This window comes from Dendrobates tinctorius, unplaced genomic scaffold (assembly GCF_039654945.1).
Source record: "Dendrobates tinctorius isolate UK_male_01 unplaced genomic scaffold, ASM3965494v1 ptg000038l, whole genome shotgun sequence".
Taxonomy (NCBI): domain Eukaryota; kingdom Metazoa; phylum Chordata; class Amphibia; order Anura; family Dendrobatidae; genus Dendrobates; species Dendrobates tinctorius.
Window position 1 is genome coordinate 310986 of NW_027361706.1, and position 14281 is coordinate 325266.

At 48.6% G+C, this 14281-nt stretch overlaps 1 pseudogene; it reads left to right on the forward strand.

The window, feature by feature from the left end:
• Positions 1 to 1196: 1196 nt before the first annotated feature.
• Positions 1197 to 14281, forward strand: part of LOC141088155 (NADP-dependent alcohol dehydrogenase-like) — a 32133-nt pseudogene continuing 19048 nt past the window's right edge.

A 14281-nucleotide genomic window follows, 5' to 3' on the forward strand; every position in this document is an offset into this window, starting at 1 on the left:
TTCACTTCCTCTGTTCTTCCTAACACCTTCGTCACACAATTCATGTGCCAAGCCACAAAATTCTTCTTTTCCTTCCACAGATTCTCTCATTTAGAGCTAAATATCCTTTAGTTGTGCACAATACTGGAGCGGCCGTCTCAGTTTGTTCCACCAGGTCAACCCCATCTGGGAAGCCCAAAATTCGCGGTACTCAGTGAAAGGAGGAGGGCGTCTCAGACTATCCCTCCGGACACCTCTGGTTATATACAGTTGTGGCCATAAGTATTAACACCCCTGCAATTCTGTCAGATAATACTCAGTTTCTTCCTGAAAATGATTGCAAACACAAATTCTTTGGTATTATTATCTTCATTTAATTTGTCTGAAATGAAAAAACACAAAAAGAATTGTCCTAAAGCCAAATTGGTTATAATTCCACACCAAACATAAAAAAGAGGGTGGACAAAAGTATTGGCACTGTTCGAAAAATCATGTGATGCTTCTCTAAATTGTGTAATTAACAGCACCTGTAACTTACCTGTGGCACCTAACAGGTGTTGGCAATAACTAAATCACACTTGCAGTCAGTTGACATGGATTAAAGTTGACTCAACCTCTGTCTTGTGTCCTTGTGTGTACCACATTGAGCATGGAGAAAAGAAAGAAGACCAAAGAACTGTCTGAGGACTTGAGAAACCAAATTGTGAGGAAGCCTCAGCAATCTCAAGGCTACAAGTCCATTTCCAAAGACCAGAATGTTCCTGTGTCTACCGTGCGCAGTGTCACTAAGAAGTTTAAAGCCCATGGCACTGTGGCTAACCTTCCTAGATGTGGACGGAAAAGAAAAATTGACAAGAGATTTCAACGCAAGATTGTGCGGATGTTGGATAAAGAACCTCGACTAACATCCAAACAAGTTCAAGCTGCCCTGCAGTCCGAGGGTACAACAGTGTCAACTCGTACTATCCGTCGGCATCTGAATGAAAAGGGACTGTATGGTAGGAGACCCAGGAAGACTCCACTTCTTACCCCGAGACATAAAAAAGCCAGGCTGGACTTTGCCAAAACTTACCTGAAAAAGCCTAAAACGTTTTGGAAGAATGTTCTCTGGTCAGATGAGACAAAAGTAGAGCTTTTTGGGCAAAGGCATCAGCATAGAGTTTACAGGAGAAAGAAAGAGGCAATCAAAGAAAAGAACACGGTCCCTACAGTCAAACATGGTGGAGGTTCCTTTATGTTTTGGGGATTCTTTGCTGCCTCTGGCACTGGACTGCTTGACCGTGTGCATCGCATTACGAAGTCTGAATACTACCAACAAACTTTGCATCATAATGTAGGGCCCAGTGTGAGAAAGCTGGGTCTCCCTCAGAGGTCATGGGTCTTCCAACAGGACAATGACCCAAAGCACACTTCAAAAAGCACTAGAAAATGGTTTGAGAGAAAGCACTGGAGACTTCTGAGGTGGCCAGCAATGAGTCCAGACCTGAATCCCATAGAACACCTGTGGAGAGATCTAAAAATGGCAGTTTGGAGAAGGCACCCTTCAAATATCAGACACCTGGAGCAGTTTGCCAAAGAAGAATGGTCTAAAATTCCAGCAGAGCATTTTTAAGAAACTCATTGATGGTTACCGGAAGCGGTTGGTCGCAGTTATTTTGGCTAAAGGTTGTGCAACCAAGTATTAGGCTGAGGGTGCCAATACTTTTGTCTGGCCCATTTTGGGAGTTTTGTGTGAAATGATCAATGTTTTGCTTTTTGCTTAATTCTCTTTTGTGTTTTTTTCATTTAAGACAAATTAAATGAAGATAATAATACCAAAGAATTTGTGTTTGCTATCATTTTCAGGAAGAAACCGAGTATTATCTGACAGAATTGCAGGGGTGTCAATACTTTTGGCCACAACAGTATGTATATATCTATATATACCTGAGTTACGTATCCTACCCATACTGATTGGTGACACTTATAGACCCACGCTACAAGGAGAACTTTATATCTCTTATTCCAGAGGCAGACAGGTGTACTAAAATGTTGGAGGACCAGAGGGCCCTTCTTGCGGAATTATTAAAAAAATTCCCATATGAAAACGCTGACAGCAGAGGTCTCAGTTCATTGGCGAAGCAAGGAGTACAGGTGAGAGAGACACAACTCCAATCCAGCAGACGCAGTGGAACACTGGCAAAGTTCGGGGAGAGTTTTCTCAGACCATCCCATCGCCCTGACCCCGAGGCACGGGGGACTCCAAAAAGAGTGCAAAGTTTGGGAAAATGCTGAGGGAGTACCTTGCTGACCACACCAACGTCCTCTGTCATTCCTCTGTGCCTTATAATTATTGGTTATCCACGCTGAACACGTGGCATGAACTTGCTCTCTCTACTGCGCATGTGCGTGGTACTCATGGTCAAGGAACGCACAGCGCCTCGCTCTCTGGTGGTCAGTGGGCACACAGCGCCTTGCTCTCTGGCAGTATCACTTTTAGTGGCGGGAGCCAACGGGAACAGTCCTTTGCAGCGCCAGTGCTCTAAGGATGGAGCACACTGCTCAGCCTCCTATGCGCTGCTTGTCCACGCCAAAAATCTCTGCTGTCATGCCCGCTTTCTCTTAAGCTGGCCCCCTGCCTCTAGGTCACTGGGTCTGTACGTCTGCTACAGTTCGTCGCGGCGTCGGCGCTTTGGGTGCGTAGTGCACTGCCCCCCTTGCTGCTCACACGCTCACAGCTGGGGACTCACTCCTACTTTGCATTTTTTTCCTCAGCTTCCGGACAGGTTCCCTGTCTAAACATGCCCCCTCTTCCTGGGTAATGGGGTCTGTCCGTTCCCCTATTCCTTCCCCTGGGAAATAGGGGACGCAGCCTTGACAATTCTGGACCCGATGCAGCACATGTACCCGCAGCCCGGTCATCCTGACCCCGTACATATCTGGCCAATCAGTTCTTTAATGCAAGCATCATTACATCCAGAACAGTTTCATTTTGAAGGACTTTGTGGCTCATATCAATCCACAAGATGACACTAGTCATCTTGTCTCCTAGTCTCCAGCATCTATACTACCCAGTTGCACACAGTATGTTACCTGCCTCACTGAGAGACTGCTTTGAAACAACCACTTGGGAAGTGCTGCAAGATTCATATGGTGATGACATGGATGGTCTCACACACTGTATAACGGACTACATTAATTTCTGTGTAGACAACATGGTACCCACAAAAGTAGTGAGGTGCTTCTCTAACAATAAACCAGGGATCAGCCCCGGAATAAAGGCTCTTCTCAAAGAGAAGTTGGCCTTCAGATCAGGTGACAAGGGCAGGCTGAGAGAGGTGCAGAAAGATCTGAAGAATCTAATCAGGCAGGGAAAGGCTAATTATAAGACAAAGATTGAACTGAAATTGTCACAGAAAAGGATTCATGAAGTCTGGGAGGGTCTAAAGTCTATATCTGGGCATAGACAGACTGTCACCAGGATGGTTGTAAATAAAGAGGGGCTTAATGAACTTAATCTATTCTTTAACAGATTTAATCACACACTGGCTGCTCCTGCCCCTGCATATCATTCACACCTCTCTGCTACAATAACCTCACCCCCTGCTGCAACTTGTCAACTGAGCCAGGGTCTGTTCTTCACAAGTACCCAGGTTGCAAAAGAACTGGATAAGATCAAAGTTTTGAAGGCTGCAGGTCCTGACGGTGTTGAGGTAGGGCTAAATTAACCCTTCACGGTTGAGCCAGTGATTTTCAAATTAATTCACAGGGCGTTGCTAGCAACTGGGAATGACCACACGGAGACGGGGGTCTCTGTACGGGAGGATCGAGGCAGATCACTGAGCCCCTTTACTGAATCTCACATTACATAGCATTCTGCTTAGTTATGCAAAGTATACAGCTACCAATGGAATCGTAATACATGTAAGCCAATAGTATTGTAAGAGAATCAGAATATGTCCCTAGCTGCGTGACGTAGAATATAGAACAATAGCACATTCTTTTAGGGTCTCATCTCATATCTTATATCTTGTACAAGCTGGAACAGTCTGGTTTCATAACAGCCGTGAATTTTCATCTAGTTAAGTTACAAAATTTAACTCGTAAACAGCAAAATGGCGTCGCAAGCACAAAAATGGATCCCGGAGAGCAAGATGTCCTGTACATCTGAATACTGTACTTCACAATGGCATCAGTGCAAGGCTAATCAAAACCTGCGGGCACCAGCTGAGTGAGATCATTACATATCTGTTCAATATGAGCCTGAGAATAGGTATAGTACCACAATTGTGGAAATTATCGTGTGTAGTACCAGTTCCGAAGAAACCTTATCCGAAAGACCTTAATGACTATAGACCTCTAGCATTGACATCACACCTGATGAAGGTACTAGAGAGATTGGTTCTCACACGTCTCCGTCCTCTAGTGAGCTCGGATATGGACCCTCTCCAGTTTGCCTACAGGCCGGGCATTGGTGTGGATGATGCCATTATCCACCTTCTAGATAGGACTCTCTCTCACCTGGAGAAACCTGGTGTCACGCTCGCGCCTTGGCTGAATGGCGCGAGCCGGGGGGTTGTGGCCCCACTGTGCCACAAACCAGACTACCCTGGAAGGGGCGTAACTACGGCAGCTTCCTTGGTCTTCACTGGAGCCTCTGATGGTGAGGTCAGGCTTGTGCGGCAGGTAGCTGCCGGGTGCCACTCCAGGGTGGTGTCTGGCTGTGGCTGCTGATTCCACTCGGGAACAGGACACCTTGACAGAGGCTATAGACAGGCAGGCAGGTGGACACGGCAGGCACGGCTTGGAGACACAGGACAGGCGGGCACGGCTTGGAGACACAGGACAGGCGGGCACGGCTTGGAGACACAGGACAGGCGGGCACGGCTTGGAGACACAGGACAGGCGGGCACGGCTTGGAGACACAGGACAGGCGGGCATGGCTTGGAGACACAGGACAGGCGGGCACGGCTTGGAGACACAGGACAGATTGGCGTGGTATGAAAAGGAGCAGGTAGGGACCTGTTCACACAGCAGGTGTAGGCAGGAGGGAGTAGTGCATTCTGGAACAAGATCTGGACCTGTTCACACAGGAGGTGTAGGCAGGAGGGAGTGGTGTAAGCTGGAACAGGATCTGGACCTGTTCACACAGGAGGTACAGGTATGGATATAGGCAGGAAGGAATGGAGTATGAAGGAACAGGTTTGGGCCTGTTCACACAGGAGGTGCAGGTAGACAGAGCCGCAGGAGTGCGGAGCAGGCAGACAGAGCCGCAGGAGTGCGGAGCAGGCAGAGGCGCAGGAGTGCGGAGCAGGCAGAGCCGCAGGAGTGCGGAGCAGGCAGAGCCGCAGGAGTGCGGAGCAGGCAGAGCAGCTAGGGAGCTGTGCAGACAGAGCTGCGAGCGTGCAGATGCACAGATAAAGTGGACACAAGGAAAGACACGGCAGGGAAGGAACCACAAACAAGGAGACTGACAGACAGAGGTAAGACTGAGTTCAGACAGAGGCACAGGGACAAAGACACTAGGACCAGGATATTCAGCCTCCTGGTAGGCAGACAGGGTACAAAGCAAGACTAGAGAATCCTCCAGAGAAGGAGACACACAGAACAGGGCCTGGCTTCCTCAGCAGCGAGATACTAACTGAGTATAGACATTGCTCAGGCAATGTTTCAGTGGGAGTGGCGAAACTAAATAGTCAAGGGCTCCAGGTGATTGGTCAGGGACAGATTACACAGGTGCACCCAGACTGCATAAGAACCAGAGAGTTCAGGCGCCGCCCCCCTATACACACAGTCTGGAAACATGGAGAGCAGAGGCACAGAGCTGGCAACAGACAGAATTCACAGCATGGCTTGAAGCAGAAAGTAAGTTGGTGTGCGAGGGATGGGAGACCATGCAGTGATGCCAGCAGGGTTGTTACAGTACCCCCCCTTTACGGCCCCTCTTCCTCAAGCCTGCCAGAATGACCAGAAGAAGGAGTACGGGACCACACACAGTCCAGGTTGACATGACATCCTTCAGGTAGGGTGGAGTATGTGTGCCATCAGGAATCACAGATTGCCCGGTTTCTTGGTGCCTAAGGGAGTCAGTTTCCAACACAGAGGGTACAAAGACTTCTTCCTCCTGATTGGCAGAGAGCAGGGACCTGGAAGCTTTGACCCCTACATCAGCCGGCCAGCTAGAAACAGCAGACACCTTCACCAAGTCCGACTTCAGCCAGACATGCCAGAAAAATTGGACCTCCTCCTCCCGGTTGGTGAGAATCGGAGATATGTGGGTCACTGTTCCAACCTCTTCACCCACCTGCCAAATGGAAGCTGGAGGCATACATACAGGGAGCCACTTCCACCTGTTACCCTGAAAAAACTGGGCTTCCTCTACCAGGTTAGAGGGTGAAAAAATCTCTGTCTCAGTATCTTCACTCACTGGCCACACAGGGGTTGAAGGCATATATTTAGGACCCATCTTCAGCCTGAAATCCAGGGGAGGACAATCAAGAGACAGGGATGCTCCTGGGAGCAGATCACTGGTATAGTCGCTGGAGACGTGTGAGGAGACTGACACCGCCTCCCCTTCTTCGGAGACGTCATCACCCCTTGACTCGACGACTAGCAGACCAGATGAAGAAGGTGACATTGCTGACCGACTCTGACGTAAGGGAACCAGACACTTCTTGTCACTTGATTGTTTCAAGCGCGGTGCCCTACTAGGTTTCCAGACATGGACGGGTACTAGAATCTCTGGATCAGAATGACCCATGGGCATACCAGTCAGCAGATGGAAGATGAACTTCTTCATGTATAAAGCTCCGACCTGGAGCTGTAGTTGTCCCTGCAGGACTAGACTGTTTTCCAACAGGGCTCGGCCACCTCGAGACAACGCCCACGTCGGCTTCGAGAGCTGTATGACAGAGACGACACACTGACTCCGTATGGCTGGCGGTTTATACACACCAAAGCTCCCAGAAGGCAGAGAAACAGTCATTGGCTTCACAGAACAGAGACCGTCGGGATGTTCCTTCATGAGACCAGATTGCGGCTGTAAGCTTGCCAGCCGCTTTTTCTTAGACCTCTTGGACCTTACACGGGAGGCCGCCTTAGCAGGCTGAGGAACAGGAGTGTCAGGGACGGTCACAGACGGATGAGAGGATTCACCCATAGGTTCCTCTTGTCTGGCCTGTATCTGGAAGCTTGAAGAGGAAGACTTTTCAAGAGCAGCTGGACGAGGCACGTCGAACACTTTACGGAAGGCCACCAGGAAGGCCCCCAGGCTCATGACGACAGGGTCCCCTGCTTCCCAAAGGGGACAATCCATATCAAGGCATCACCAGCTAGGTAGGACATGATGTATCCCACCTTGACCCGGTCAGAGGGGAAACAAGCTGCATTCTGCAGGATGTAGTGCAGGCATTTCTTCAGGAACCCTTGGCACTCTTTAGGGTCCCCATAGAACCTAGGCAGATCTGCTGGGTTGTGCTCTTCATAGGCCAGGAGCTGATTGTAGAGGGCATTGGAGACGATGATTGGTTCAGAGGTCTCCACAATCGGAACCACGCAGGACGGAACAAATTCCTCTGGTTGCTCATACTGGTGGAACACAGGTTCATGACGCTCTGCGAGCGTAAGGACATGGGACTCAGCGGGGACCATGGCCTGAGCAAACTGTCACGCTCGCGCCTTGGCTGAATGGCGCGAGCCGGGGGGTTGTGGCCCCACTGTGCCACAAACCAGACTACCCTGGAAGGGGCGTAACTACGGCAGCTTCCTTGGTCTTCACTGGAGCCTCTGATGGTGAGGTCAGGCTTGTGCGGCAGGTAGCTGCCGGGTGCCACTCCAGGGTGGTGTCTGGCTGTGGCTGCTGATCCCACTCGGGAACAGGACACCTTGACAGAGGCTATAGACAGGCAGGCAGGTGGACACGGCAGGCACGGCTTGGAGACACAGGACAGGCGGGCACGGCTTGGAGACACAGGACAGGCGGGCACGGCTTGGAGACACAGGACAGGCGGGCACGGCTTGGAGACACAGGACAGGCGGGCACGGCTTGGAGACACAGGACAGGCGGGCACGGCTTGGAGACACAGGACAGGCGGGCACGGCTTGGAGACACAGGACAGGCGGGCACGGCTTGGAGACACAGGACAGGCGGGCACGGCTTGGAGACACAGGACAGGCGGGCACGGCTTGGAGACACAGGACAGATTGGCGTGGTATGAAAAGGAGCAGGTAGGGACCTGTTCACACAGCAGGTGTAGGCAGGAGGGAGTAGTGCATTCTGGAACAAGATCTGGACCTGTTCACACAGGAGGTGTAGGCAGGAGGGAGTGGTGTAAGCTGGAACAGGATCTGGACCTGTTCACACAGGAGGTACAGGTATGGATATAGGCAGGAAGGAATGGAGTATGAAGGAACAGATTTGGGCCTGTTCACACAGGAGGTGCAGGTAGACAGAGCCGCAGGAGTGCGGAGCAGGCAGACAGAGCCGCAGGAGTGCGGAGCAGGCAGACAGAGCCGCAGGAGTGCGGAGCAGGCAGAGGCGCAGGAGTGCGGAGCAGGCAGAGCCGCAGGAGTGCGGAGCAGGCAGAGCCGCAGGAGTGCGGAGCAGGCAGAGCCGCAGGAGTGCGGAGCAGGCAGAGCAGCTAGGGAGCTGTGCAGACAGAGCTGCGAGCGTGCAGATGCACAGATAAAGTGGATTATCTTATCTTATCTTAGTCTCATACTTCAAAATTTTGGTGGTAAATCAATTCCCCATTGTTAGGTTGTGTATGTTTTGATTTATGACTTTGGACGGCTCAGTCCACATACGCTTTCCAGACGCCAGCCATTTAACATTTCCACTGGCCATCCAGACTCTCTACTTTGTCCTTCTTTTGGCTACCATTGCAAGGATTTATTTATTTCAGTAAACGAGATTTTTCTGATGAAGGTCCTATGCTGGACCGAAAACGTTTAAACCTTTCTGTCTGGATGCACAAAATAAAAGTGTCTGAATATTTCACATATTGACTGCAAAGATTTTTGTCATTTTTTGATTGATGGGTTGGATACCCGACTTGAGCACCAACAACCAAGCTATTCCTGAGTGCCGTGCTCTCTTTATAGGATTGATTTGACTTATGTAACATCAATTGGGTGATAATTATTCACACCTATTTGCTTCACAATATATTCATCTTTTTCTTCAAGGCTTCGGAATATAATGTTGTAAAAGTGAAAGCAAATTGGTGAAGAGAGTTTTAACTCAAATGTGAAACTAATTGTCATCTTTACTATTTCTCCATTCCGTGTGCGGCTAACCACCTCATTGATCTTATTGAGTTTCTTTGGCAGGAAAACAACAGCTCCATCAATACCATGTGTTTTTCCTATTAATTCATCATGCTGGTAAAGCAGAGGTGAGATTAGGGATCTAAATTACATTTGTGGACTGTAGTAAAAATGACACTGTGCAAGACCCACTAGGGTCTAGCTACCAATTTGACATACCATATATACTCGAGTATAAGCCGACCTGAGCATCACCCGAGGCCCCTAATTTCGTCACAAAAAACTAGGAAAACTTATTGACTTGAGTATAAGCCGAGGGTGGAAAATGCAGCAGCTACTGGTAAATTTCAAAAATAAAAATAGATACTAATAAAAGTAAAATGGTGGCCCCATAAGATGCTCCATATTAATATATGCCCCATATAATGCTGCACAAAGGTTAATGGTGGCCCTATAAGATGCTCCATATTAACCCCTTTCTGTCATATGATGTACTATCCCGTCCATGTGACCTGGGACTTAATTCCCATGGACGGGATAGTACGTCATAGCGATCAGCAGCGCTCACGGGGGGAGCGCCGCTGATAGTGGCCGGGTCTCAGCTGATTATCACAGCTGACACCCGGCACTATGTGCCAGAGGCGGTCACGGACTGCCCCCGGCACATTAACCCCTGGCACACTGCGATCAAACATGGGCATAGGGAAGAATCACGCAGGGAACAGTGCAGGCCCCCGGATCCAAGATGGCCGCGGGGGCCTTCGGGGTCCTGCAGGGAGGTGGATTTCTCAGTACCTGCTGAGATTAGGCGTTGAGAAAGCCTCCTGCAGTACATGTCAGATCGCTGATCTTACACAGTGCACTGCAAAGTGTCAGATCAGTGATCTGACACTTTACAGCAGAGGTCTCAAACTCGGCAGAATAAATGTGCCGCACATAAAAAAAATTTGAGCTGGCGGGCGCCATTCCTTTCAAACTTAATACACCTCGTACACACACGGCTCCGCTCCATCCACCTCATACATACGTGGCTCCACTCCGTACACCTCGTACACATGCGACTCCGCTCCGTACGCCTCGTTACTGTAGCCATTATCAAAGTGATCAGACCCATAGAAAACCTTGAAATAATCTTAAGCCAACCTGTTAATAATCATATCAAATTATAGATGCCGATACAGTTGAAAGCAGTAATGAAGGAGAGAGCATCATGTGATGGGGGGACTGCACTATACTTTGGTGTGTGTGTGGGGTTGACTGCACTATACTGTGTTGTCTGCACTATACTGTGTGTAGGGGGCTGCACTATACTGTGTTGAGTATGTCTGCTGCACTATAATGTGTATGGGGGGACTGCACTATACTTTGGTGTGTGTTTGTCTGCTGTACTATACTGTGTGTGGGGGACTGCACTATACTGTGTTGTCTGCATTATACTGTGTGTGGGGAGAATGCACTATACTGTTTTTTTGTGTGTCTGCACTATTCTGTGTGTGTGGGGGGACTGCACTATACTTTGTATGTGTGGGGGCTGCATTAAACTGTGTGTGGGGGCTGCATTATACTGTGTGGGGGGCTGCATTATACTGTGTGTGGGGGCTGCACTATACTTTGTGTGTGTTTGTGGGGGGATGAATTATACTGTGTGTGTGGGCTGCATTATACTCTGAGGGGGCTGCTTTATACTCAGGGGGTCTACATTATACTGTGTGTGTGGGGGGCTGTATTATAATCTGAAAGGGCTGCATTATACTCTGAGGGAGCTGCATTATTCTCTGAAGGGGCTGCATAATACTGTGGGTGTGGGTTCTGCATTATACTGTGTGTGAGGGCTGCACTATGTGTGTGTGTGTGTTTGTGGGGGGCCGCATTATACTCTGAGGGGCTGCTTTATACTCTGAGGGGGGTTGCAGTATACTCTATCAAGGACCATGGGAGCGCATTTTACTATATGTACTATATGGGACCTGCATTATACAGTATCAAGGACTATCTGCACCAATCATTCTCCCTCAGCCAGAGTAAGGGTAGGTGCATACGGTCAGTAAATGATGTGGGTTGGATGCTGCGTACCTGTGCAGCATCCAGATGTTACAGCATAGCGGATGGGATTTCAAGAAATCCCATGCCTACTGTGCGTGCACCGATGCCCGCGGATCACCCAGAGATGGACATGTGGCGTGTCTCTCCAGTTCGCAGCATGTCTATTTATCTTGCAGAGACACAAGCCTCCGTAAGATAAATCTCACCCGTACAATGTATTTGAAGGTTTAATTCCGCACAGTTCAATGGACACATTCAGAATCACCTGCATTCAATAGCTGGCAACACTATGGACGTAGCGGACATGCGCTGCATACAAATCGCTGCCAATTACTGAACGTGTGCAGATACCCTAAAAATTCCAGGAAACAAGCGTTGAATGACTTCAATATTGTCGATCGGGCTCGTTTAGCGGCCTGAACTCAGTGCAAGTAAATACAACAGAAATGTTTCTGAGTGATGGAGCGATATGTGAGCATTTGCAGACCCACTTTAAGCTTTTGCCAAGGGCCCCACTTTGTCTAAAACCGACCCTGCATGGCGGACGCATCCCTCAAAGATCAACCCAACCCACCTCGTCAAGGAATCTCTGAAAAGGGACATCTCATTTGGTGTAAAGTTCATTAATAAAACCTAGTTGATAAAATGATTTTTAGCCCCAAATACATGAATTTTAAGGAAAAAATACCCATATCCCAACAGTAGAAAAGTGAAGGGTATATGTCAAAGACTGAAATAAAAAAAAAAATTGAGAGTTAAAAAAAATTGGGGGCAATAAATATTATAATATGATTACACAGACAATATTTGTCACAGTACGTACAGGTATAAATGTGAAACTATCACATTTTCTGCTTTTATTTTTAAGAAAGTTTTTTGCATTCAGGAAACTTTCTGATGTTCTATTCTCTTTAGATTTATTTGTGAGAATACTGACGATCTGCTGACAAAACCGTTCACTGGTGGTATTGATGATGATGGTAGTGATGATCTCACTGGTGGTAATGATGATGATGGTAGTGATGAGCTCACTGGTGGTAATGATGATGATGGTAGTGATGATCTCACTGGTGGTAATGATGATATTGTTGATGTTGTCCATCTTGAACTGTCCTCCCACCTCTCCTCCTGCTCCCTCTTTGACCGCTTACAATCAGGCTTCCGACTGCACCACTCAACTGAAACTGCCATAACTAAAGTCACCAACGACCTACTAACCGCCAAGAGCAAGCGACAATACTCAGTCCTTCTTCTCCTGGACCTGTCTTCTGCCTTCGACACTGTGGACCATTCCCTCCTGCTCCAGATTCTCTCATCTCTGGGCATCACAGGCTTGGCCCTATCCTGGATCTCATCATATCTAACAGACTGATCATTCTGTGTCTCCCTCTCCCACACCACCTCCTCACCTTTCCCATTCTCTGTCAGTGTTCCTCAAGGCTCAGTTCTAGGACCCCTACTCTTCTCCATCTACAACTTTGGCCTGGGACAGCTCATAGAATTCCACAGCTTGCAGTATCATCTCTATGCCGATGACACGCAGATCCACCTATCTGGACCTGACCTCACCTCCTTACTGACCAAAATCCCACAATGTCTGTCCGCTATTTCAGCTTTCTTCTCTGCTCGCTTTCTAAAACTGAACATGGACAAAACAGAATTCATAATCTTTCCCCCATCTCACTCTACCCCTCCACCAGACTTATCCATCAATGTCAATGGTTGCTCACTTTCCCCAGTCCCGCATGCTCGGTGCCTCGGGGTGATCCTCGACTCTGCCCTCGCTTTCAAGCCACTTATCCAAACCCTAACCTCCTGCTGTCGCAATCTCAAAAATATTTCCCGGATCCGTGCATTCTTGACCATGACACCGCAAAAACACTAGTGCATGCCCTTATCATCTCCGGCCTTGACTACTGCAACCTCCTACTCTCTGGCCTCCCCTCTAGCACTCTGGCACCACTCCAATCCATCCTACATTCTGCTGCACGACTAATCCACCTGTCTCCCCGTTATTCCCCAGCCTCTCCCCTATGCCAAGCCCTTCATTGGCTTCCTATTGTGCAGAGGCTCCAGTTCAAAACCCTAACTATGATATACAAAGCCACCCACAGCCTGTCTCCTCCTTACATCTGTGACATGGTCTCCCGGTACCTACCAGCATGCAACCTTCGATCCTCTCAAGATCTCCTTCTCTACTCTCCTCTTATCTCTTCTTCCCACAACCGCATACAAGACTTCTCCTGTGCTTCCCCGATTCTCTGGAATTCCCTCCCCCTACACATCAGACTCTCGCCTACCATGGAAACCTTCAAAAAGAACCTGAAGACCCAGCTCTTCCGACAAACCTATAACCTGCAGTGACCCACAGTCTACTAATCCGCCGCACAACCAGCTCTACCCTCTCCTAGTGTATCCTCACCCAACCCTGTAGACTGTGAGCCCTTGCGGGCAGGGTCCTCTCTCCTTCTGTACTTATGTGTGTCTTGTACTGCTCATGTTTATTGTACTTGTCTATATTTGCCCCTTTTCACATGTAAAGCGCCATGGATAAATGGCGCTATAAATTGTATAATAATAATAATAATAATAATAATAATGTTGTCTATAAATCTTGATTGTATTCTTTCTTCGTCTCTTTCAGCCTTCCACTGACCTTACCCAGTCCACTATTTCCTCTTTTCTGATATTGAAGGGACGCTCTGCGAAAAACAGGAGAAGATAATGTAATTATTTCTTTGGGTGTAATGGAGGAGGCCAACTCAAAATTAGTAAAGGTACTGTCACACTAAGCGATATCGCTAGCAATATCGCTATAACTTGTGACGTTATAGCGATATTGCTAGCGATATCGCTGTGTGTGATACCTACAACCCGCTCCCCCCTGGTTATCGCTGATCGCGCGAGAACGTTCAGGACCGCTTCTCGTCGTCAGCTTCCTGTTGTGATGACGAGCGACGCGTGGAGCCGGGTGGGAGGACGCAGGATCGCCTGGTGTGACAGGTAAGTAGCG